Consider the following 25,202-nt stretch of genomic DNA (forward strand, 5'->3'; position numbering starts at 1 on the left):
CTCAGAGTCTCTGTCTCTGCTGACTTCTCTCTGTTTATCCCTGTCTCTCTCACTGTCTTTCTCTTTCTCTCCTCCCTCATTCTCTCCTACCCTGTCCCTTTTTCTCTCCTTTCTTCTCTCTTTCTCCCCCTCCTCTCTTCCCTTCATAACCATGGTAAAATGAAAAACTCTTATTTTCTTTCTGCATGCTCTCGTTAATATTGTCCTGTCACATCACAGACCCAACCGATGAAGCTGAAATGACCTGGGCTAAAACTTCTCTTTTACTTACTTTTCTAAAGTAATTCTGTCACAGTGAAAGAAAATCTGACCAAAGAACAGATAAACAGGATGATAGCTAACATTTACTGATCAATTGACATTCACCAGCTGCTATTCAAAGTACTTTAAAACAATTACCTAACCAATCCTTACAAATAACATTTGAGATACAAGAAGTTTTATTTCCCTGCAGTAGATGAGACTAAGAGTACTAAGGAGACTAAGACACAGAGGGGACGTCTTCTGGAAATGTCACACAGATAGACAGGCTAGCAGAGCAAACCCAGAGACCCGTGTGTGAGTGACCAAATTCCCCTCCACCACTAACCCTTCTAATACAGGCTTTTTGTAACCAATTCAATTTGATGTTTTTCATTTAATGTTCCTTTTTTATTTGCCAGTCATATTTTCTTTCGTTGTTTCTGCTCTACTCAATTTCACCATTTAATTTTTTGAGATTTGAAGTGTACTTACTTTGAAGTTCTGTAGCATTTTTTTTTCTCTGCCTCTAACCCATCCTCCATTTACTAGGCTTTCTAGGTGAGTTTTCTATGTGGCCTTAGAGCATGTGGATTTTTTTTTTAAAGTAAAATAAACTGAGAAGTCCCGTTACTTTTGAAGCCCTCCATTTCTTCCTTCCCTCAGTCTCTCTCCTCTGTACTCACCCATGCAGACTCTTGCGCTAGCTCTAGGATAAACTCCTTTTGCGTCAAGAGGCAAGGTTTTCTTTGGGGAGATTTCCAGTGAGATCCTATTGTGAACTAATCATAAGATTATGTTAAGAAGATCTTCTCTTGTCCACACAGACACTCTCTGTGTCTCAAGCTAGAAACAGTATGATTCACAGTGAGCATGCAAAAAGGGAAACAAGAATGCTAGTTGTTTGGTTTTTGTCCATTGCTCATTAGTAGTAGCAGTAGTAGTAATAGTAGTAGTAATAGTAGTAGTAGTAGTAGTAGTAGTAGTAGTAGTAGTAGTAGTATTGGATATTTTCTTTATTTACATTTCAAATGTTATCCCCTTTCTTGGTTCCCCTCCCAGAAACCCCTTATCATGTCTTCCCTCCCCCTGCTTCTGTGAGGGTGTTCCTCCACCCACCCACCCACTCCCACCTCCCCACCCTTGATTCCCCTACACTGAGGTATCTATTGAGCATTCAAAGGACCAAGGACCTCTCCTTCCATTGGTGCACGACAAGGCCGTCCTCTGATACATATGCAGCTGGAGCCATGTGTACTCCTTTGTTGATGGCTTAAACCCTGGGAGTTCTGGGGGGTCTGGTTGGTTGATATTGTTGTTCTTCCCATGGGGTTGCAAACCCCTTCAACTCCTTCAGTCCCTTCTCTAACTCCTCTATTAGAGACCCTGCACTCAGTCCAATGGTTGGCTGCTAACATCCACCTCTGTACCTCTATCTGACTCTTGTATTTTAATGTATAGTTAGAATGCTCTTTTCTCCAGAAGAATATGATTGAGGACATTCACAAGGATCCCACATGGAGCTTGTAGTCTATGGGACCTCATATTTTCCTGTTTCATCTTAAAATCAATATCTACATATGGGCAATGCCTTGGGATTCCTGAACGAATTCTCCTGTGGGTCATGCTCAAAGTGTCACTGGGTATACGCAGCATGAATGTCTCCTTGGCACAGAGACTCTCAAAGTTTGCTTCTTTCTAGAAATGCAAAGATGGAGCAGAGACTGAAGGAATGGCCAACCAATAACTAGTCCAACTTGAAACGGAACCTATGGGCAAGCACCAATCCCTGACGTTATTAATGATAGTCTGTCATGCTTGCAGACAGGAGCCTAGCTTAACTGTCCTCTGATATGCTCCACCTAGCAGCTGACTGAAACAGATGCAGAGACCCACAGCCAAACATTAGACTGAGTTTGGGGATTCTTATGGAAGAACTGGGGAAAGGACCGCAGGCCCTGAAGAGCATGGGAACCACACAGGAAGACCAACAGAGTCAACTAACCTGGATTGCTGGGAACACTCAGAAAATGAGCCACTAACCAAAGAGCATACACAGGCTGGAACAAGGCCTCCACCATATGTAGCAGACATGAAGCTTAGTCTCCACAGCTGCCTTGCCTGGCCTCAGTGGGAGAGGATGGGCCTAATCTGGCAGAGACTTGATGTGCCAGGGTAGAGAAATACCCAGGGGTCCTCACCCTCTCAGAGGAACTGTGTTTGGGACATAAATAATGAATAAATTAATTAATAAATAAGAGCAGCTGTGACACATAGTCTTGTTGGCATGCCAACCATGGATCTCTTATTTTCATTCACATCCTTCTTCATCCTTATTTTAGTTTATTTATCTTGGTTATCACCTCACAGTAGCTTTCAGTATGCTGTGAATGCAATATGCCCACAGTTCCTCACAAACAAACGCCGCAGTGAATCGTTTCAGAATCTTTGTCCTGAAGCAATAACTAATCGCAGACCTGACCATCTCCACCATACTTCTGTTTTGAATCTGCATAAATTATTTCTTAAAATTTCACCACCAAAACTCTGGTCCAAGTGAAATGAACAAGTACAAAATCCTCCAGTCCATGTAATAGGAATTAAGGAAATGTTAGTGGAAATATCAACTTTTACTTGAATCATCTAAATTGAGCAGGCCGGATGTCTGGACTTCTGTGTGTAACTAACCCGAATTTATGGCTGTGGCTGGTGACATGAGGTACACATTTTCATAAAAGGCCACAGACTTTTGGCAGAGCAAGAAAATGATTCTGCTGGAGAAAAACTAAGAGTGCTTGCTTTATAAAGCAAGTGTTGAGGCAAGGGCTCATCCTCGACTGTTCTCTCACAGGAGTTTTACAAGATGAGAATCTGGCATTTACTAATAGGTCACTTGAGGGTCGGTGGCTGTGGGAACCCAGACTCTTTGTCTGCATTTTATCTTTACCATATGATTTTGCTATGAGTGTTTAAACCTTGTAAAGTATAATATATCATGAATATTTAATAATTGCATTTTTAAAACGATATAAATGAAATCACCTGTCTGTTATAAGGCCACAGTATCAATGGAGATGCATTTAATTCTTCATTGGGGACTTTAAGTATATTTGTTGTTTGACTTTTCATTTTGGGGTGTGTGTGTGTGTGTGTGTGCGCGCGCGTGCATACACACATGTCTGAATACCACGAATGCTTTCAACTACATATATCAACTTTATCTTTTATCTTCTATGAAGTTTATCTTTTGTCTTCTTAGTTGAATATCTTTAATGGACAGCATTTTTAACATTCTGTGGTTATTTTTCTAAGATATTTATTAAGAGCTACAAAATCAGCTAAATCTAGACTAAAGCATTTATAGTAAACCAGAAGGCTCAGTCAAACCTTTGAGGATAAAGAGAGGAAGAATTAGAGTGCTGTTGGAATGGCCCATCAGAAGCACTTAACAAGCAAGTCTCTGAACTCTGTGCTATGTGAAATGCAATCCAAGAAGGCATGACCCCTGATCTCAGATAACTCTAGCAAAAACTGCAACACATAAGGGCCTAAAGTGACCAGAAGAAATGGACACAGTGAGATCCCAACACCACAATCTGCCTTAGGATGAGAAGAGAGCCTCTCACTGCTGCTTTTGCTACTTAATGTGCAATCTGGGGCACAAAACTTGACGTCTCGTGTGCGGAATTGCTTCATCTTCTAAATAGTCGGTGGAACAAAGCGTACAACATATGTCTTTCTATCAGCTACATGCCCCTTTGCTCATGGAGACCAAGACAGCCTCTCACCAAAACACAAACACATTCTCCTTAGGCCTTGAAAGGCATTCCTCCTATCTCCTAGAATTCTCTGGTGCTCACTTCTCTGTGTGGATGCTTCTTTATTCCCAACTTTGGCTCAATATTTCCAATGAGATCCACATCACGTCCCTGTTCCTTGCTTCAGGGCAGGCAAGCATAGCAAGGAGCAACACTTTGACTGTCTCTGCCTTGCTTTAACACCAAAAAGGGGGGGGGGATGAAGAGTGTCCTTAAGCGAACAAGATATTATCAATTTCCATTATAAATAATAATAATTTATACAAAAATATTTGAATAAATATATTTATCAGGATGAATAAATGAGTAAATTTATGGATGGGATAACCGTCCATAAAGAGACACCAAAATGATAATAAAATATCAGAGAATAAAAGAACCAGATAAAAATTTCTAAAAGTCACTTTATTCTGACATGACGGCTTTGATCAGCCACTCAAGAACAATTTACAGTAGCCAGGAAGATGGGCTTGAAGAAGTCGCTTTAGGCCTTCAGAAGGTCATATTGCCTTTACATAGTTCACACCTCACTCTTACTCCTCAAAGTGCAATATGCCTTTAAAAATACATGTGAAGTTGAGCTCTACCTATTTTTAAGTTTTCCCCTTGAGTCTATCTCATACTTTGAGAGCCTCTGTTACAATATTTTATCTGGATGATGACAAGCATCATGGACACACCGTCCATCTCTGTGTCTGGCCTCGTTCCATTTTTGAGGCAACTTGATGGCCATGCTCTCAACTTAATGGATGAAGAAACTGAGAGCAGAAAAATATAAATAATTGTGATGTAGAATGGACTTCCTGATCTATGAGTAGTAATCACCCTTATCACCTGTCAAGAGTTACAGAATTAAATCTCCCTTTCACATTCATCATTTTAAGGAGTACTCTAAGGATGTAAAGATAAACAATAACAACATTATTGGGTGTTTGGCCCAGTTATTCGATTTTGTTTCCTCTTTTTCTTAATGTTTTTCCTTTTTATTCTTTCTGTTTAAACGTAGTACATGGATCTATACATGTATCTCAAGTCCCTTTATTTCAGTGATCCATCTGAATCCTAAACTAGATATTAACTCATACTTTGTCAAATATGTAGAAACAAAACATATAAAAGAAGTTCCCATTCCTATGGTATATTGCAAAATAGAACACCAGGTAAGTCAGTGGCTTCTCCAGGGAGCATGGTGACATGGCGACACTGTTCTTAGAGTCAGAGTAGCTTTCATAGAAATCATATGTCAAAACACATCATCTTCTGTATGGAAACAATACAGCACCAGCTTGTTGATGTTCCTGGAGCCTGCCATGACACTGCGCTATATTTTTATTTTTCTATTTTTTTATTTTTATTTTATTTTTTCATTTTTTATAATTAATCAGATTTATATATCAATAAATCCTCAACTCACAAGATGTCCACACAATAATTTCAGAGCCAACTGACAATGATACAAGCTGCCCACCTAGATTAGACAAGTTATTTTGTGCCTATTTGATATCATATCTACCTGTGGCTATTTAAAACCATGCTGAATCTGAATCATCCTATCCACCATGCTTCTTCCCCTCTCTCCTGAGTTGCTCTCTGTCCCTGCAACTCTTAGCTCCACCTCCCTTTTCCCTGCCCAATCACAGGCCTCCTCCTGCACTAATATTTAAATTAACTTAATTTAAATCAGAGAAAATCCTGTTACAGGATGTGATGATTTTTTTGAATTTCCTCAGTTTCTGTCGCTATATCTCCCTTTTCATTTCTAATTTTGTTAATTTGAATACTGACTCTGTGCCCTCTGGTTAGTATGTCTATGGGTTTATCTATCTTGTTGATTTTCTCAAAGAACCAGCTCCTAGTTTGGTTGATTTTTTGTATAGTTCTATTTGTTTCTATTTGGTTGATTTCAGCCCTGAGTTTATTTCCTGCTGTCTACTCCTTTGGGGTGTGTTTGCTTCTTCTTGTTCCAGAGCTTTCAGGTGTGCTGCTAAGCTATGAGTGTATGCTCTCTCCAGTTTCTTTTTGGAGTGACTGATTATATGGTTAGTTTTGGAGAAGATACCACGATGTGCTGAGAAGAAGGCATATTCTGTTGCTTTAGAATGAAGTGTTCTATAGATATCTGTTAAATCCATTTGGTCCATAACTCCTGTTAGTTTCACTGTGTCTCTGTTTAGTTTGTGTTTCCATGATCTATCCATTGATGAGAGTGGGATGTTGAAGTCTCCCACTATTATTATGTGCGGTGCAATGTGTGCGTTGATTGGGAAAGCTTCTTTTATGTATGTGGGTTCCCTTGCATGTGGCGCATAGATGTTCAGAACTGAGAGTTCTTGGTAGATTTTTTTCCTTTGATGAGTATGAAGTGTCCTTCCTTATCCCTTTTGATAATTGTCCATTGAGAGTCAATTTTATCTGATATTAGAATGGCTACTCCAGCTTGTTTCTTGGTACTATATGCTTGGGAAATTGTTTTCCAGCCTTTTACTCTGAGGTAGTGTCTGGTTTTGACACTGAGGTGCATTTCCTGTATGTAGCAAAATGCTAAGTCCTGTTTAAGTATCCACTCTGTTAGTCTACATCTTTTTATTGTGGAATTGAGTCCATTGATGTTAAGAGATATTAAGGAATAGTGATTGTTGCTTCCTGTTATTTTTTATGTTATTTTTATGTTTGACACTGCACTTTAAATGCACCGTATCATGTACTTGATCCTGGGCATGTATGCTTTGCCCAGTAATGGTGTGGCCAGAATTCTTGGAAACCGTTCAGTAGCACAGGCTCTGACAGCTCTGCACCTTCCATGTTCCATTTAGCTCCATTCTTTGTTTAAGTAGGGCAGGCTGACCCATTGGTTGTTGATAATGTTTACAGGCAGGAGTCTTAGTTTCTTGTCCACATCAGAAGGCTTCAATCTCCTCACTCTCAGTTCATGCTGTTCAGATGCAGACAGTCTGTCTGCAGCATCAGGAGATAGCACCAGCCTAGAGTGGTCAGACAAGACAAGGAATACCAAGCGCTGCCTTTGACAGAACTGTCAAATTAGTGAAATAAAAATTTGTAGTCTTTATGAACCACTGTGAAACAGAAATTGAACTCTGGCAGGAGTAAAAATGTTGGGGAGATAGTGATATCTAATGATGTGTTTTTATTTTATGAATCTGTTTGTTCCTGAAGAATTCAGACTCTCTACCTTTTAAATTACATGGATAGAGTCATGTTTCAATATTCCTTTTATTCCAATTTTTAGATAAGTAAGTATGCCCTTTTGTTGAATAATTTCTTTCCTTTTGCTGGGAGTTAATACTTGCTTCTGGTAAACAGGATAAGGCAAAGGGGTTTGGGATGTTAGTTCTGTAATTAGATGGCAGGAATCCAGATGTGGGCTTGCTCTCATCTTCTCTCCTTGGTGTGTGGGCTTTGAAGACACAAGCTGAGGGGCAGGTGAGGTTCTACAGAAGACCGGGAGCTTTCTGCCACCAGAAAGGAAGGAACAAAGCCTCCAAGCCTAAGAGTGGTCCAAGGATTGGACTGAATAATGACAGAATAATGCCAACAACGACTGGATGACCTAGTAAATGGATGCTCTACCTTTCTATCTGCAAGATGAGTGTCTCAGTGCTTGACTCGCACCTGCACCTGCATTTCAGCTTTGTTTTGGTCCTCATATGGAAGCTCCAGTCAGAGACATACTGCACTTAGTGTCCCCTAAGCTCTAAGATAAACATATGATCAGGGCTCGGCAGTCATACAGCAGGAGGTAGCACATACTATCACCCTATGCTATATGCAAGTTATGTAAGTGGACTTCTGTCTCCAGCATCCACAGATTCTTCACCATTAGACTAGGAAATGCTTTGCCAGGGAGGAAAAAAAGACCAGTAAGATAAGCAGCATTGAGGAGAGATGAAATTTCAATAATACATACTGTACCTGTGAAAATCTCTGAAAAACTGCAAAGCATAAATTCCCTTCCTTTTCCTTTATCACTTCTACCACAAAAGAGGCTTCTTTTTAACTCTTTAAAGCTTAATAGTAACTTAAATTCACAGTGAAGTGCTTTAAAAACTTTCAGAAAAAAATGTGTAGGTAGGAAGTAAGTAACAAAGACTAGAAATTCTGCCAGAAATCCTGGAATAGTGAGAGAGTGAGATAGTAGATAGGACGAAGAAGAAACAAAACTCATGGACTACCAGAAATCCTGGACTAGTGAGAGAGTGAGAAAGCAGATAGGACAAAGAAACCCTGGAATATTGAGAGAGTGAGAAAATAGATAGGACAAAGAAGAAACAAAACTATGGAAATTCAGGTGTGTGTGTGAGTGTGAGTGTGTGTGTGTGTGTGTGTGTGTGAGAGAGAGAGAGAGAGAGAGAGAGAGAGAGAGAAAGAGAGAGAGAGGGGGGAGGGAGGGAGGGTATGTTTGTGTATATGTGAGAGTGTGTGTTTGTGTGTATGTGTGTGAGAGAGAAAGAAATAGTGTGTGTGTGTTTGTGTGTGTTTCTTCTTCACAGAATCAGAAAATCACCACACAATATAATGAAAATTATTTCCATATAGTTATTTTGGTGGAAGGAAAATGGTAGTAGCACTTTATCAGGAACTCCGAAATAGAACGGACATGTCTAAGCAATTTATAAGTTGTATTTCAAGCCCTTGGCACTGAGATCTCAATAATGTCCTAGTCTAATCTATCTCATATTATATACTCAAGAACTGAGGTGTGGCACAGCCATTTCGTGAAATGAACTGATCCAGAACAAGTGTTGCTTTTATAAAAGCCTTCAGACTTCAAGTCCATTTCTTTCCTAAACCATTGGAGCTATACACAATCAAGAGCATACAAGAAGAGCCTAAGGTTGGACTCAAGGAGTGTTTCTCACACTCCACACATCATGCATCTCACCTCACCATAGCAAGCGGCCTTAAAAAAACAAGCCAAGAAGGAACTTTTATCAGAAGGAGCCCTGTCTCCATACCTCAGATTTATCAGAAGCACCACTACCTAACTGCTTTGAACCAGGTCATTTGACAAAGTGGTGCCAGTGTTACCTGGAGGGATCCATGGCTTGTTGGTTGATTATAAAATATTTTCAGAATCATCTTTGATTCCATCCCTATAGGTCGCAGTCAACACCTTAGTGCCTCACACTGAGGTCGCAGTCAACACCTTAGCGCCTCACACTGAGGTCAGCCCTGACGAGTAGTTAGTTCTCTGTTTTCAACAGGCTTCCACAGCTCCTGGTCTGCCATAATTACTCTTCTATAACTGCAGAAACCTTTCCAAAATGTTTTCAGATTATAATTACATCATCTCTCCCTTTCCTTTCCTCCCTACAAACCCTCCCATGCACCTTCCACTCTCTTTCAAAAATGGTCCTCTTTTCTTTAATTGTTGTTATGCATATATACATTCCATGATGTCTAAATACAACCTGCTCGATCTGTATAATGTGATTTGTATGCATATGGTTTCAGGCAGGACTGACTATTAGGGATTGAATTATCAAATGATATGTTCTTCCCTGGGGAAGAAGGGGCTCCCTAGTCTCTGAGCTACTTCGTTGCCTGTAGCTCCCTAGTTCTTTGTCTTGAGTCCAGACATTATCAATGATAAAATTTTCATGTCTGGCAGTCATTATCTGCCATTAGCAAAAGGGACTCCCTCCTGAATACCCCAGCCAGTGTTACTCCCCTCCCACCATTCCAACTCATTTCAAATTGGAGATAGTGTTTTCCCCATCTCTTTTCCAGCCACGTGTTTATATCTCCATAGTCAGAAATAAAATCAGATTGCCCAGCCACCCTTGAACACCTACTCGCAGATTCTGGTCTCTTAAAGTCATAGGAGTCTCTCATCCTGATAACCTTTGCTCTAATTTGAACATATATGTCTCTATAACACAAACAACACACATACACAATTATAATATATGGAATATAATTGATGCACCTCATTTCACTACTATCATATTCTATCCCCAGATCTCACCATCTCCTATAGACCACTCAAATGATAAGTCTAACCTGCATCTCTCAAACCCCTTCTCCAAAATGTTTTCTCATCCTGGTTGCCCAAAGCTTATTTGTATATTGCCAAGACCTTTACATTCAAAACATAAGAATCAATCTATAGAAAGTTCCTTAAGCCAAATAATTTCTACAGAAGAGAAACAAGATTCTCACCATCTCTTTACCTAAAATACTGAAAATCCATCTAAAATTTTACCCTGTCACATCATTGTTGTTGTTTTTAAGAGCATGGATTTTCAAATAGATTTCCTGGGAAACTCGGGCCTTCGCCAACTGGGTGGTTCCCAGACTTGGGCAATGACCTCATGCTTCTGAGTCTCACTTTCTTCCTCTATAAAATCAAATGATGATAAGGCTGCTCTTAAGCCAATACTCCACCTAGATGGTCATATGTGTTTACTGCACATCAGCTCCTCTTCCTCTTCCCGGGCTGGTCAGTGCTTATTTTCATCAACAAATTTATAGAGTCTAATTTTTAAAATTCATTTCTGAGGTCCAGGCTAGCATGGCTCACACAACCCTCTGCTTCTCTTCCATCTGTCTGCCAACTGACATTCTTGGTTGCTAATCTAAGCCCAAGCCATATGTTCTCCGTATGGAAGACTCCTTCCTGCCCAGGTGGGGAAGCAGACACAATGATCTAATAAGTCTTTCTGTCTCCATAGGGCAAGGCTCGGGAAAAGTTCCAAACACTGAAAGGTTCTGATGAGACAACACAAGCTTGGGGTGACTATGTTCTTCATCAATTTTTTTTCTTGCTTTCTTTTTTCCTCCCAAGATCCCCGAACGATGTTTCAATCCTGTCATTACCTGTTTCCTTGTCTCTGTTTAGTCTAGCAGACAGGTCGAAACTCTGCAAAAAGATTTCAGCATGGGGTGTCTGTGCGGCGTCAAGGACGGCGTAGATGAAAAGCTGTGGGACTGAGTTAAGAGGCTCCAAATGCCAAGGCTGTAGCCTCCCAGCCAAAGGAAACATGCTGCCCTGCAAAGAGGGATGTACAGCTTAGCCAGAGAGCCAGGGCCAGCCACTGCCTGGTTCCTTTAATGTTACTAGTGGATCCAAAGTACACGGTATCGACAAACTCTTTAAAAAGAGAAGGAATGAAAGAAAGGAGGAAAGAAAGGAAGGAAGAAAGGGAGGGAGGGAAGGAGGAAGGGAGGGAGGGAGGGAGAGAGGGAGGAAAGGAAGAAGGAAGGAAGGAAGGAAGGAAGGAAGGAAGGAAGGAAGGAAGAGAAGGAGGGAGGAAGGGAGGAGGGAAGGAAGGAAGGGAGGGAGGGAGGAAGGGAGGGAGGAAAGGAGGAAGGAAGAAAGGAAGGAAGAAAATAGGATATGCAAAAGAATGGTCAGAGGAAATCAAAGTTCTAATCAGGATGGCCTAAAAATAGGAAGGGACAAAGAGAGGAAGGAGCATTTCTCACTTAGGCAAGCTCTGCCAGGTCATAAGTAGTATAGATCTCAAACATTAACATGACAATGTCAGGTTCTGATGGAAACCTCTGAGGCACCCTTGCTGTTTTGACAATCACATTAAACAAAAATTAGGCTTTCACTTTTTACAGACTTGATGCCATTTTTAACACCACCTTTAATACCTCCTTCTCTTTGTGTTTCTTAGATATTGAAAGATTTATGCTTAAGTAACACCATGTAGTTAATCAATAGCTAAATTCGTAAAAGAAAGACATATTTATAATCAAACTCATTAATGTCACAGTGTAGGTCTGAGTAGCTAAGTTAGTCTTGTGTTTTATTGAGTTGTCTTCCTTTTTTTTTTTTTTTTTTTTTTGCATTTTGAACTTACCTTGTATTGTTCTAGCTCAAATACCTGATGCTGCTAAACTACGCAAAATCTCTGAACCACTGTTCCCACATCTACACCATGGCAATTAAAATGTCTGCCAGACAATTATGTCATGGATGTGTCATCATAAAGGCATTTTTACAAAGCCAGTTTATGTCTTCTAAGGAATTTCACTAACTTCATTAGCATCCAGAACAAGCATGGGTTTATACACTTAACTGGGCCCTGCAAAAAGACTATCAAGCCTTGACCATAGACCATGTGATCTGGCCTGAAGAAGGACCTATGCGTCGCTCTTTGGATCTCTGTGTTAAAGGTCATCATCTCACCCTCTTGCACTCCTTGGATTTCCCCATAAAGAAAGGCGCGAACAACAGCATGTGAGCGAGCATCTCAGAGGAAGATGCTGTAGATCACCACAGACGTCACCTCTCCACATGCTCCAGCCTGTCCATGGCAGCTTCCCCTCATTATTCACAGCTCTTTCCACCCTGCACAGGGCTGCATTTTGCTACCACTTCAAATAGCTATACAGTTAACAAGACCATGTAATTAGTGTTTTATGTTCTCCACAAACTACCACGGTGCTTCTTGCAGGTAGAGACAAGCCGAACATGCTCACATAGTATGTTGAGTCTAGGAAAACTGCCACAGACCTTGGAATTGCTGACCTTCAAGTCTCCAACTGAGATACCTGTTACGTGTCTAGGGACTTACACTTTTGAATTTGTGTGTGGCTGAGTTCTTTAAGGGGAGCATTTATACATCTGTCCATGTATGCATCAATAAAAATTGCTTCTACAGTGAATGAGGAGCTCTGAGTATTTACAGTGGCACACAAACTTGCTTTATTCCAGCCAGAAGTTTTGTACAAGGATTAAAAAAAAAAAGTGAGATGGACTTAATGCTATATTAAAGTACTTTACTCCTTCCCAAATTAGTCCTCCTTCTGGAAGATCATGCTGGATAGTTATCCGGGTGATACTTTCATTATAGCAGAATGGCAAAGAATTGTATTAGTCTCAAAGAGAGATGAACTGGAAAGGTCATTTCTGAGATAATGGAATCCATCACAGAGACTGAGGAAAACTGACGAAGATTCACGCAGGATGTCATTTTTCTCACTCTCTGAATTTTTATTTTTTTTTTTTGATTACCTAAAGAAATTTATTCTTTATAAATGAATTCTTGTAAAATTACCTGGAAGTATGCTTTGAGTTTATCACATATCTTACTAAAAGGGGATGAGGCATTGTGGTCTAAGTGAATCACACAGGGTCATCAAGAGGAGCTGAATATTTAACGTGGAGCAAAGAGGGTTCTCCATCATGCTTGACTTCTAAGCATTTATATCCCCAAAATAGCTGTGCTTTTCAGGGCATTAAAGTGCTACTTTGTGGGGATGTCACAATCTCCAAGGGTCTAAAATGACCACAGAGCTCATGGATTCTACACTTAAGATGAGTTTTAGACTTTGGCAAGCTATCTCAATACTTCCAAATCAAGTGATTTCTCAGTATCAAAAATAGAAATCATTTTTCTCTTAAAGAATTTCTTTATTTTGCCTAGTGAACAATTATTAAGCATAGTTATACCTTGTCCCTATACATAATTAAGGGGTTCTACAAAACTATGTCATGTGACACTTTTGTGGGGCTCTTATGAATTTTTCATCAGAATTAAAGTCATTTAGGATGTCTTTGAGGGCTTTCTTAGTCATAGGCAAAGTTCACATTATAGTTTACTAAATAACTATACAGCTTATGAATATTCTCCATGCTTTGCTCCACTTGTTCAACCAGAAAATGTTCCCTCTTTCCACCCTCTTTTGAACCTCCCTAATTATAGGAAAGTGAAGAAACAATCCCTTCTTCCTTGATGTATATCTCTAAAATAGTGAGGATAATTCTTGTCCTAGCTTTCTGATAATAATCTATGATAAATAACTTAAGAACATATGAGGAGTCAATTGTCAGTCACAGAACACCATGACTTCATTTGTTTGAACTCTTCCTTTCATTTTGAGAGCAGAAACCCACCCATTAAATTCTAAACCCACTATATTTTAACAGGATAAACTTTGAGGCCTACATCTTTCCTGATCTTGCCCCTAGGTTAAATGAAAGCTCTTTTCTGCACTTAATTGGGTTTTTAAAAATCTATAGACACTTTTTGCTGTGTAGAAATAGCTGGGTTATGCCCCTCGGCTGCTAGTCTATGTGGCTCCCCTGCAATATCAAAGCAGGGCAGATTGTCTATACATCAATCCAGGCATAAGTTGGGAACAGAAAATAACACCAATTCAAGTTCCTCTCATTATTCACAGCTCTTTCCACTCCCTTCATTTATTCCCTTGTTGGTCATCTTTGAATGTTGAAGGGTGGCTCCAGTTTGAGGGAATGTTCTAGGAATTTCCAGCATGCTTCTTATTGAAGAGCACTTTGTCATCATCGTCTGTGACCCTGTCCTTAGAACATTTGATCCCCACAAACCAACAAAATAGAATCATCAACTTACACTCCAGAGCTTTTTCAACAACCTCAGAATTATTTGCTCAGTTAAACAGAGTACTGTGTCATGTTTAAGAATCCACACAAGCTTAATAAGCCTATATGTACCTGCAATACTATGCTAGGATGCAATTAGTGAAATGTAAGGGATGTAATTTAATACCACAAAATTAGATGGGAAAAGACAATTGATTGTACCCTGGGTCTTGAAGAAAATCAAGTATATTTAGAGAAAATAGAGGGCTTTAGAGATTATAGAAAACAGAAGCAAAAGAATTCCATAACGTTCAACATTTTGAATGCATTAATCACTATTTTTCAGTTCAAGACTACATTCTTTGAGAGTGAGATGACATTATCCCTTCTGGTCCTGAGTAGGTCCTGTTGCTGGAGTAAACTAGAACCAAGTAAAAGCAACTTGCACTTCTGGCTGATAGTCTGTCACTTCTGGCTGATAGTCTGTCACTTAAGTTGGAGGAGGCACTCAAGGCGAGAACTTGGAGGCTGTAACTGAAGCAGGAACCATGGAGAGGTGTTGCTTGCTGGCTTGCTCTCCCTGGTTTTATCAGTTTCTTCTTCTATACAACCCAAGACCACCTGCCTAAGAGTGGTACCACCTACAGTGGGCGGGGCCTCACGTAATAAATCATTAATCAAGAGAATGCCTCCAAAGTCATGCCCATAGGCAAATCTCATGGAGGCAGCTCCTTAACTGCAGTTCCTTCTTCCAAGGTTACTCTAGTTCATGTCAAGTTTACCAAAACCAACCAGCACATTCTCACATTGAGCTGCGGTTATAGTCATTGAGAGGTTCACAGTGGGGACATACACAGAGGAGTAAGGAGGGGGGAAGGCAAGTAAAGTTTACATTAGGCCCCATGTCAGAACAAGGAGATAATGAAAGGGGGAGTTTGCATGAATGCAATTGGTGAATATGATGGAGTAGCAATGGCTAAATTGTGGAACTATGATCTAAAATACACACAAGCAAAATAAAATGCTAAGATGTTTGTGAACTAGCAGAAAATGGTTCTAATTAAGCCAAGCACCTCCCTCCTCTCCTTCTCCTCCTTCCCCCCCCGCCTCTCCCTCCCTCCCTCTCTCTCCTGTTCCCCCTCTCTCTCCCCCTCCTCTCTCTCTCTCTCTCTCTCTCTCCTCTCTCTCTCTCTCTCTGAACACAGAAGCTGGCTGGAGATGACTATCTACATTTAAAGTGCAGGAGAGAAGGCCTAATGGCAAACCTACTCAGGATGCTAGCAAGTCAGGTGTTCAGAACACAGGGAGTGCCAGCACTTTGTGGAATAGCAACTATGCAATAAACTCAGAAAGCAGCTAAGTGCCCATAAATATATGTGTATCTAAATAGATGCTGAAACCTTAGTATATACTCCCTGCACATTTAAAAATGCTTTCCACAAAAGGGATTGTAAGCATGCTGAAAGAGCTAAGGAGAAGAGTGCAAACATATTAACCATTAAGCCAATAATAGCATCTGGTATTGCCGGTTGTCCCGAAATGTCCTGATATATTTCAACAGTTAATACAATGACATCCTCATGTGATAACTGGGGTGTTTGCACCATTATCTAACTAGCATTCAAGTTACTGAAACAACAAATCACTTTCCAAACACTCTTAAGAAGCCTCACTAGGAAACGTTTTGGTGTTGAAAGTTTAAGAGCAGGTACAGCCTACGTTTCTACCTCCTATTCATGACATGGTTTCCTGCCAAAGTAGCTATTGCTGAAGCAGCATGGGGCCATTATGCGCTGGGGAAGGTAGTGGAGAAGCCAGGCGTGTTAGGAGATAGAAAGGAAGGAAGACAGTGTAGCATTAGTACTCACCTTAGTAGCAATAAAAATAAAATAAATAAAAAAGAAACAAACAACACAATAATGACCAAACACCAGGTCAAGTAACCCAGTTCCATTCCTGTTTCATCTGTGTCATCAGAGGGCTGATATTTAATAGTCAGCATATTTTATAGCCAGAGACATTCAGTGGGAGCCTCTGCTGTGTATGACTAGTATTAATAAAATACTTAACTGAAGATGCTGGAAGACTTCTGCTTAACAACCTACAACACCGCTATTTTGCAAGTGAACTCATACTGCCTTTATGAAAAGAATAAGAATCATGCTTAATGAATAAATGCAGCCTAATGTACTTTATGAAATTTAATTTCTGGCTTATGGGATTATGATAGTGATGTAAAACCTACGGCAAAAGTCAGGTATGGGACCATCAAAAATTTTAAAAGCCAAGAACTAAGATAGACGTGGAACGATGCTTTTTAACGTGCTTGGTCCTATCACACATTATTGTCTGTTTAAGTCTGGTGATATGTTATTGTTGCGATCATTGATCCAAACTGTGTGCTCATGACAACGAGGTAGACCAAATTGGCACTTCATGCCACATGTATCTTTGCTTCTGGAACACACTCTGCATGAAAGCAGTTAATACACAGGGAAGAAAAGCTTAAACACTCTATGGAATGCAGCCAGGGTACAGGTTCAAACCCTGCCCAGCCTGGACAGGAAGCTTGGGTCTCTCCTCTCATGCTGTAAACAGGGACAGATGAGACAGAGTTTGGGTTTCTAGTAAACTCTTTATTTATAAAACAAGAAAGGAGGAAACAAGAATTATTTGACAATTTATCCTAACTATAAAGATAACCAACCCCAAGCAGAGAGATGATACCTTCCATATGAAGACATCACCCTGGGTAACTGCTAATTCTGCTTAACTGATTCTGAGCCCTAAGACCCAACACCCACCTCATAACAGCAGGGACAATCATACTGTCCCTTGATCATTCCTACTGATGCTACAAGATCAAGGTTAAATTCCTGGCCTTTTCATTTCACATTGGTGCACCTGGTAATACACTGCTTAACATGTAAAAATTTCAACATTCTCATTACAGAACAAGGGAAATGATTGTGGCCTTGTACGGTCATCGTGGTTAGGAACACATAGGAGGAACATTTCAACCATGCTGGGGGAAAAATGGAGTGGGAAGAAATTAACAGGAACACCTGTTGTGCTTTGTGAAACTGCAGAGGACTGGGGTTCAGGAAGGCCCTCAGATGGTGTGAGGTCTCCTCTGCTAGAAGAGAAAGGGCTTATGTGTGAGAGGAACTTCTTCACTAGACCCTAAGAACTAGCTGGCCAGCTTCCTCCAATCTCCTCATATTACTAGAGATAAAAAGAAAAACTGGAGTTTGATCTGTCAACTTGTGTTGAATTTTAGCCGTGCAATAACTGGGTTCCTTAGGTGGTTCTGGCTGATTTATTTCACACCAGAGTTGTGACCGGTACTCCATGCACACCTGCAGACCTCAGCGATCTCAGCAAATCCTTCACTCGGTTGGTTGTCACTTCTTAGAACTTCAGTTTCCTGAATATTAGAAACTTTGCATGCACAGATCACATCTGCCTTGCATTTAAACTGCAGAGGGTTGTTTTGCTCGTGTCTTCTTGGATGTATAAACACTGATATTATTTCAATCCTAAGATTGCAAATTAACCTTACAAATAATACTTTCATTAGTAACACAGAAAAAAAAAAAGGAAGTTGAATTCTTACAGTCATAGTCTCTTCATAGTCTCCCTGAACTCCTAATACTTAAGAATATAACTTATACTAAACATTATGTAATATAGCCTATACATTTCCTGTTTTCTCAGACTACCTTTGGCCTGAGATTTTACCTGAGAATTTGGTGGTCTAAAACTCTGATTTTAAGGAAGAAAGGTTTATAAGTAAAAGTCAGACTGATAAAAGAGAAGCTCTCTCAACACGGAATGTCTGTATCACATTCAAGATCGTAGGCTGCTTTTCATAGCCCTGCCTAAGCAAGTTTGCATAGATCACAGGTCGAGCACAATCACCAGACTGCAGGGAATGGGGTGTTGGCCTTACCTCTCTTCTGATCATTCCTAAGTATTTTAAATTGAGTGTTGCTCGATTATAAGAAACAAGAGCTGGCACATGTGTTCCTACTAATGCTTTGCTGAGGGAGACTTGAATCCTCTTCCCATTTTAAAAAGATAAAGAAATTAAGTGAGTGCTTGCCAGTTAACCCTGTCCCATTTTCTGAGAAGTTTATTCTGAAGGGAAAGGGGAAATGTATACTAAAGTTTTAAACACTTGGAGCTTAGGGTACTACACAGAGTTAGAGAAAGTGCGGAGAAGGCACAAGACACTGGGTTCAGTCTAAACAATATACCTAAAGATGCATGAGGGTGTAAGTAGCTTGCTTCAATTAAGAAAAATTGATCCTGAATCACAGAAGGAAGATTTCAACATATATATTTTTAATGATACTGAAATATGCTTTGAGGTAAGGATGTGGGGATTTCTAAAAAGAAAATTATTGAAAGCTATTTCTTGGTGTGGTTTAAGTGCTAGCTGAAGACAAGTTAACTACATGACTTCCTGAACTTTTTCAGGGCATGGAAGTCTTTGAAATTCAACCTGAAAGCTTTCAAACCACATGATTCTTTTCTTCCTTTATTGATTCACGGGGAAAATGTTTGCTGAGTTTCTACTGCATGCTAAGTCCTATGAAACATGCATGCTATAATGAGTATGTCAGGGTTCCTGATGGAGAATGGGGAAGAGGGAGTGGGCACCGTGAGTCAGTCTGCTCTCTCCATGGAGACTAGTTTACTCCGCAGCAGCTCTCTCACCTCCATCCTTTTCTGTCATTTCTTTGACTCCCATTCAGACACTGCCTTAGAGGGTTCTTTACTCTATCTACACATCTTCTCACTATCTAAACCAACTAAAGAAGTACATCTAGTCTTACTAAATTCTTTCTTACCTTGTAAGATTTAGTTTTTAAATTCTGTGTATGGATGTGTGTGCTTAGTATGTGCACCTGAGTTCAGGAGTCCAAGGGAGGTGAAGATGTCAGATCTAGCGCTAGAGTTATAGGCTGTTGTGAGTTACATGGCACAGGTGCTGGACACGGAACTCCAGGCTTCTTCGAAAGTAGTATGTAATCTTACTAAGACATCTTTCTAGCCCCATTAAGTACATACTCAAGAAATATTTCATTTATAACCAACCTAATGAAGGAAAGAGTGTTATACTTGAAATGGTGTTTGATATGAATTAGTGATTCCATTCTGCTAGACAAAGTAAAGAGAAGATATCTAGTTCAAATGTGGTAGACAATTGATAAGAGACATAATTCTTGGAACTCATTAGTCACAGATATCCAAACTGTTCTTAAACGGCCATTTCTTGTCTATCACTCCTTTTCTTTCCTGTCAGATTTGGTCTTTGTGACAAATATTTGATGGAAACATCTTAAAGGAAGATATGTTTAGGTTCACAGTTTTCAAAGGATTGAATTTTAAGATTATAATATGACTACACCATTTCTCTTCTCTCTTCCCTCCCATATATCCCTCTCTTGATTGCCTTAAAATTTAAATTTTTCACTAATTATTATTACATATATACCCATATACATACTCCATAATCTTTCTGTTGTTGTCGTCCTCGATCCATTTGTGTTTAGGCAAATATATTGGTGTGACTTCATGGGTAATGCTTCTGACATTACTAGGGTGCGCAGTCTCAGGGAAAATTCTACAATCTTCTAGCTCTTACAATCTCCCCACACCTCTCACGCAATGCTATCTAAGCCTTAAGTTTTGTATATGTATCCTTTGGGACTAGACTCCACAACTTTATATTTTTTAATTGCCTGTAGTTTCCTGTCTCCATCTGTGGCAAAGACAAGTTTGCTTAATGAGGAATGAGGACCATACTTCTTTGTAGATAGAAAGACCAAGTATTCAGACTGTTAGAGATTTTTCTGGTTTAGTTAAGTGGTGGTTATAGACTCTTTTCCAAGATCCACAACTTAACTTGTACTGAGTGGATGGTTAGGTTTCCAGTACCAGGCATGGTTTCTCTCTTCTTGAACAGGTCTCAATCCCAAATAGAGAGCTTTTAGTTACCACCAAAGTACGCATGACACTACTACACCATCAGGGTTATTGTGCTACTTGGTCGTTGTTCTGATTCATAGGTGTCCTAGGCATGAAAGACAGTGTTGCTCCCCTCCTTTGGAAGCCTACATGGTACTTTCTGGTACCATGAAAGCTAATCACCAGGAAAGAGGATTTTGGTCAGGTCCAGTTCAGGAGCCTCTAGATCTTGTTTCTGAAGTACATGATGGGTCTCCAGCAATAGGGACTTGCCTCCCACCTGGGGAGGGGACAAGCAAGGAAATAGCAATAGGTTGCTCATTTTGGTGTCTCTTTGACAGCTACGATTGGGATTTTGTTGGTAGATCTGAGCTCTTGGAGGGAGCATATCAGCTCAGTTGAGAAGAGCTCTTTAAAACTATACATGTGTATTTACTTCATGGTTAACATCTATGGGCCCAAAGTGAGGCAAAACATGATAGCAATGGGTACAGATTGTGGGACATAGTTACTTATCTCATGGCATCTAGGAAGCAAAGGGGAAGCCAGGACAAGGGATGGTCCCCAAGAAATGCTTGTTCCACGCCTCCTAAGATTTATACCACCTATTAAATGATAAACCCCACAGCACCAGCTGAGCGCCAAGGTGTGGCCATTCCGGATTCAGACAGAACTTTTATTTAAGAGTGCCAAATCAGAGTACCTGCCTAAGCATTCAGATCAGTTTCTCCACATCATCCTCTAAGGATATCAAATTGTTACCATCATATATCACTGTATGTATTTTACTGCTGTGGGGGACTCTCAAAAATACAAACTTCCATGATTGAAAAGCCTCTCAGGAGAAATGAAATGTATGAAGCAATAAGAGAGGGTGTTGTTGAAGTTCTGTTCCCCCCTTGTACATTCCACTACCTCCCAATTCAAGCTGTACAGAGACATAGGCAAGGTCTACACCATCTGAGTGACAAGCTGAAAAATAGTCGGATACGTGGATGCTGCCAAGTATCCAAGTGTTCGGTATTATGTAGACAAATACATGGATGGCAGCCAGATTGCTAAAATACAGGAGACGGTTTATGAAGACGCCTTCTCATTACCAAATATTCCACACAGGGTAAAATAGCTTCACCCCAGTTTTCATGTGGAGACTATGAAAAAAGTGATTTGGAGAAAAGATAAAGGAGGCCTGTCTTCCTGGGTAGTATCAGATGCTAGACCGAAATAAGTGGTTTTGGCTAGTCTGATAGGTAAAATTTTAGCATCTGGCAATTCTCCATTGTAGCTGACATCATAGGGTTCTATTCCCAGGAATACATTCCATCCCCCCACAGTGACTCCAGTAGCCAGGCAAGGAAGGGTAAGGTAAGGCAAGTCCAGCAAATGTCGTTTCTTAAACGTAAAGACAAATATATAGTTCTGCTTCTTTCGCATTAATTTTTAAGTTTTCTACATTTGGATGGAATTAAACCTATTGGAAGAAAGAAAAAAATAAAAGAAAGAAAGAAAAGCCCATATAGACTTTTAACACCCCATTCATCTTACTTTGTGAGACTGGGGTATACACCAGCCAAAAACTGGAAATTTGATTAGCTGGTCCTGTACATAAACTATCTCATGGGTATGGTATTTTAAAATAATTTCCAGATATACAAAGCCATATTGGTTTCTTTCCCCCTATGTCTGTATAGAGTTAGAAATAGAGAAAGAGGGAAAGAGAAAAGGAGGGGGGAGGGATAGAGAGAGAATAAAAAATTCTCATAGCTACCAAAATATTATTTTATGACAATATTTTGTAAATAATAACCTCAAAAAATATGCTAGATGAACTTTGAATTGTGGCAACATTTAAGCTCAGGCCGCTTTCCACCTTAATCCCTTAGTTTATCAGGATCTAGCACAGATTTTTTTCCCCCAGTAGCAATTTGATAATAATTTCCAATTTTATAGAGTACTCTGGAGTTTTCAGAAAATCCTGCTGATGGACATGAATCCAATTGAATTTATTTTGAAATGGATAGTCAATTTATTGGCTTAGTTGATAAGGTGATGAAAATCTCTTCTAATCAGATGGCTATCTTCAGTGAATCAAAAAAAGGGGCTTCGCCCTTCATCCCTAACTCATTAAAGCCTTTGCAGATCTCACGGAATGGCTTTAATGGAACACCTTCTGTCCCTTTCTTCTTCTGTGGTATTTAAACCGCTTAGCAAACTGGTCCTGAAGAAAATTGTGCATCGCAGCACAGACGCTTCCATTCAGAAGCTAATCACAACTCCTTTGCTCATAACGAGTGGGACAACCGAGTCAAAACCAGGAGGACACCAAAACTAATCTGTAGTAGATTCCCCGAGAACAAAAAGAAAAATAAGTTGAGATGCACGAGAGCACTTTCTCCTGGAGATCTCACCTGGGATTTTCATCCTCTCTCTTACTTCCACATTAAGCGTTAAGAATAGAAGCGTGTCCGGAGGCAAAGCAAGGTCTATTCCTCTCAGCTCATGGATAGCGTCACCGCTGGTAAACGCAGTTGATTTAACAGAGTGAGTACCGCAGATAAAGTCGCGTGCCCGAAGCTTTGCTGAAACAGCACCACCGGCAGGTTAGTGATAGGTTAGTAAATGGCTCGGTTAACTGATTTGTCAGCTGATGCTCGTTAGCTGACCACTTGTGCAGGATTATGGGTTAACACTAATAAAATCCAATGATCATTTTGTATTCTCTGTATGCAGATGAATACATTCACATCTGCTACCTCCACTGAGGGTGAAAAAAAAAAATGTATCCATTCTGTCACTGAGGAACTTTCTGCCTTGGTGCTCATAGCTCAACAACCTCATGTTCCAGACTCTCTGTGTTCCTTTCAACAGGGGACAGGAAAGGAATGAGAAAATAAAGTCTCTCCTGGGTCTTGAACCAGTTCCTTCAGTGTGGAGTCTCCCCAGGCGCAGTACTTCACCTGAGCTACAGGCTCCTCAGCTCGCTCGCTCTTGATGAGAGCCACTAAACAGCAAACCAATTTTTCATGTAGAAGCTGTACAGATACTCCAGTACAATGCAGGAACATCTGTCCATCATCCGACAGTTTGAACATACGGCACTCTGACATGTGTAACTATGTGGAACATTTTAAACTAGCTTCTTTTAAGTACTAGATTATTTTCTTATCATTTGCATTTCAGAAAATAAACGTAATCATGCTCCTTCCCAAAAGCACGGGTTTCAAATTTGCGAATGCCTATAAATTTGGCTGGGTGGGTTTTTATAAGAAAGTCACAAATGTATAGGACCCATAAGTATTATTTCTTAACCTCCATACAAGGCCCAAACCGCTATATTTTCTTTATAACTAATTCAACATATCATTTGCATTTTCAAAGAGAGACTTTAAGGTTGGGTTTTAGCTTTTCCCTCAGTTCACGCATTGCACATCCTGCTCTAGAAAAACATTGCCTGAACTTTAAGTGAGGTGTCTCACATATTCTCCGCATCACAGACGCAGCCACTGCAGGGAACGATTTCCTGTGGGAAGTACCCGTGGGAGTGTCTCCACCTCTACGGAAAAGCAGGAACAGCTGCAAGGCTTTAAAAAAAAATAACCTATATAGAAAAATGTCAAGCTAGGGGCATTTCTACCTTTCCTCTGAGTGAAGCCAGCCCTCGCTCTGTAAGTACTTATAAGAGAGAATTTGTTAAGGAAGGTGGTGGCTCAAAACCAGGAAAGAGAGCTCTAAGAAGAAATTCACTATTCTTCTCCTCATTGCAGAAAATGCTCTTAAATAGAATTTATCATGTCCGCCTTCAAGTGATTAATGCGGTGTATCATCTCCCTCCCTCTCTCTCTTTCTCTGTCTCTGTCTCTGTCTCTAGGTCTCTCCCTCCCTCCCTTCCTCTTCCTCTCCCCATTTCTCTCCTAAGCAGTAATCATAACTAGCTTCACTAGTCACTGAATTTACCGTAGATGTCAGTGCTAAAATTATGTAAAATACAATGCTTATCTATAACACTGTGCTGAATGTAACAAATCTACTATGAATCCATACATTTGAATGTATATACAAATTATATATGCATGTATGTATGTATTCATGTATAATATTATAGTTATTTTTCCATCAGGTTAAAATATGGATCATTTTACATATACATGTACATATATATATATATAACTCTTTAATCCAGTATAATGAAGTTTTATCTTCATTTGACAGTCATTCAGATTAAATTAAAAGTAACTATAAAAAGTAACTATAAAAAACTATAGTATATGCATACTCTTAACATGTTCTTTAAAATATGTTAAGAATACGGCAGCAATATTTGTTTAGGCAAGAGTTACTTTGAGCTTGGTAAACTGTCAAACAGTGCCTAAATTACACTCCTGGGAAATTCTAAATTCCAGTTTAGACCTCTGAACATTATATCAGAACATCTGTGAACAGTCTAGCGCATGAGCTCACTTGCACACATATAAGGTAGTTGTAGCACACGTAAGTAGTTTTCAATAATCACCCCAGAATTTGTTTTAAATCACTTTGAAATCAGACAACATAGTTGGCTTTAAGTGTCAAAATTAAACATGAATGGAGATGAGGTCATCAACACTAACTTTCTATGCTCTTTTGAGCCTTTTTGTGTTAGCATTATGTTTATGCTGTCATTCCCTAAGAGAGATGAAAAACTGGGTGATTATAAATATTATGCTAGATATTTTACAGTCAGGGCCAAGGTAAAAATTTCAAAGCATATGATGTGCCGTACTGCTGCAGGTTTCTATTAAATGGAAGGGTAGCGTTAACACAGATTGGGAAAACTCTCATAGGGTTTTACACATTGACAAAAAAAAAAAAAAAAA

The 25,202-nt window shown here is 39.8% G+C and overlaps 1 long non-coding RNA gene across 1 annotated transcript in view; it reads right to left on the reverse strand.

The window, feature by feature from the left end:
- LOC116089338 overlaps positions 1–25,202 on the reverse strand; it is a 138,339-nt gene that overhangs the window by 41,248 nt on the left and 71,889 nt on the right. The gene's annotated exons all lie outside the window — the stretch shown is intronic.

Source organism: Mastomys coucha, unplaced genomic scaffold (assembly GCF_008632895.1).
Source record: "Mastomys coucha isolate ucsf_1 unplaced genomic scaffold, UCSF_Mcou_1 pScaffold14, whole genome shotgun sequence".
NCBI lineage: Eukaryota > Metazoa > Chordata > Mammalia > Rodentia > Muridae > Mastomys > Mastomys coucha.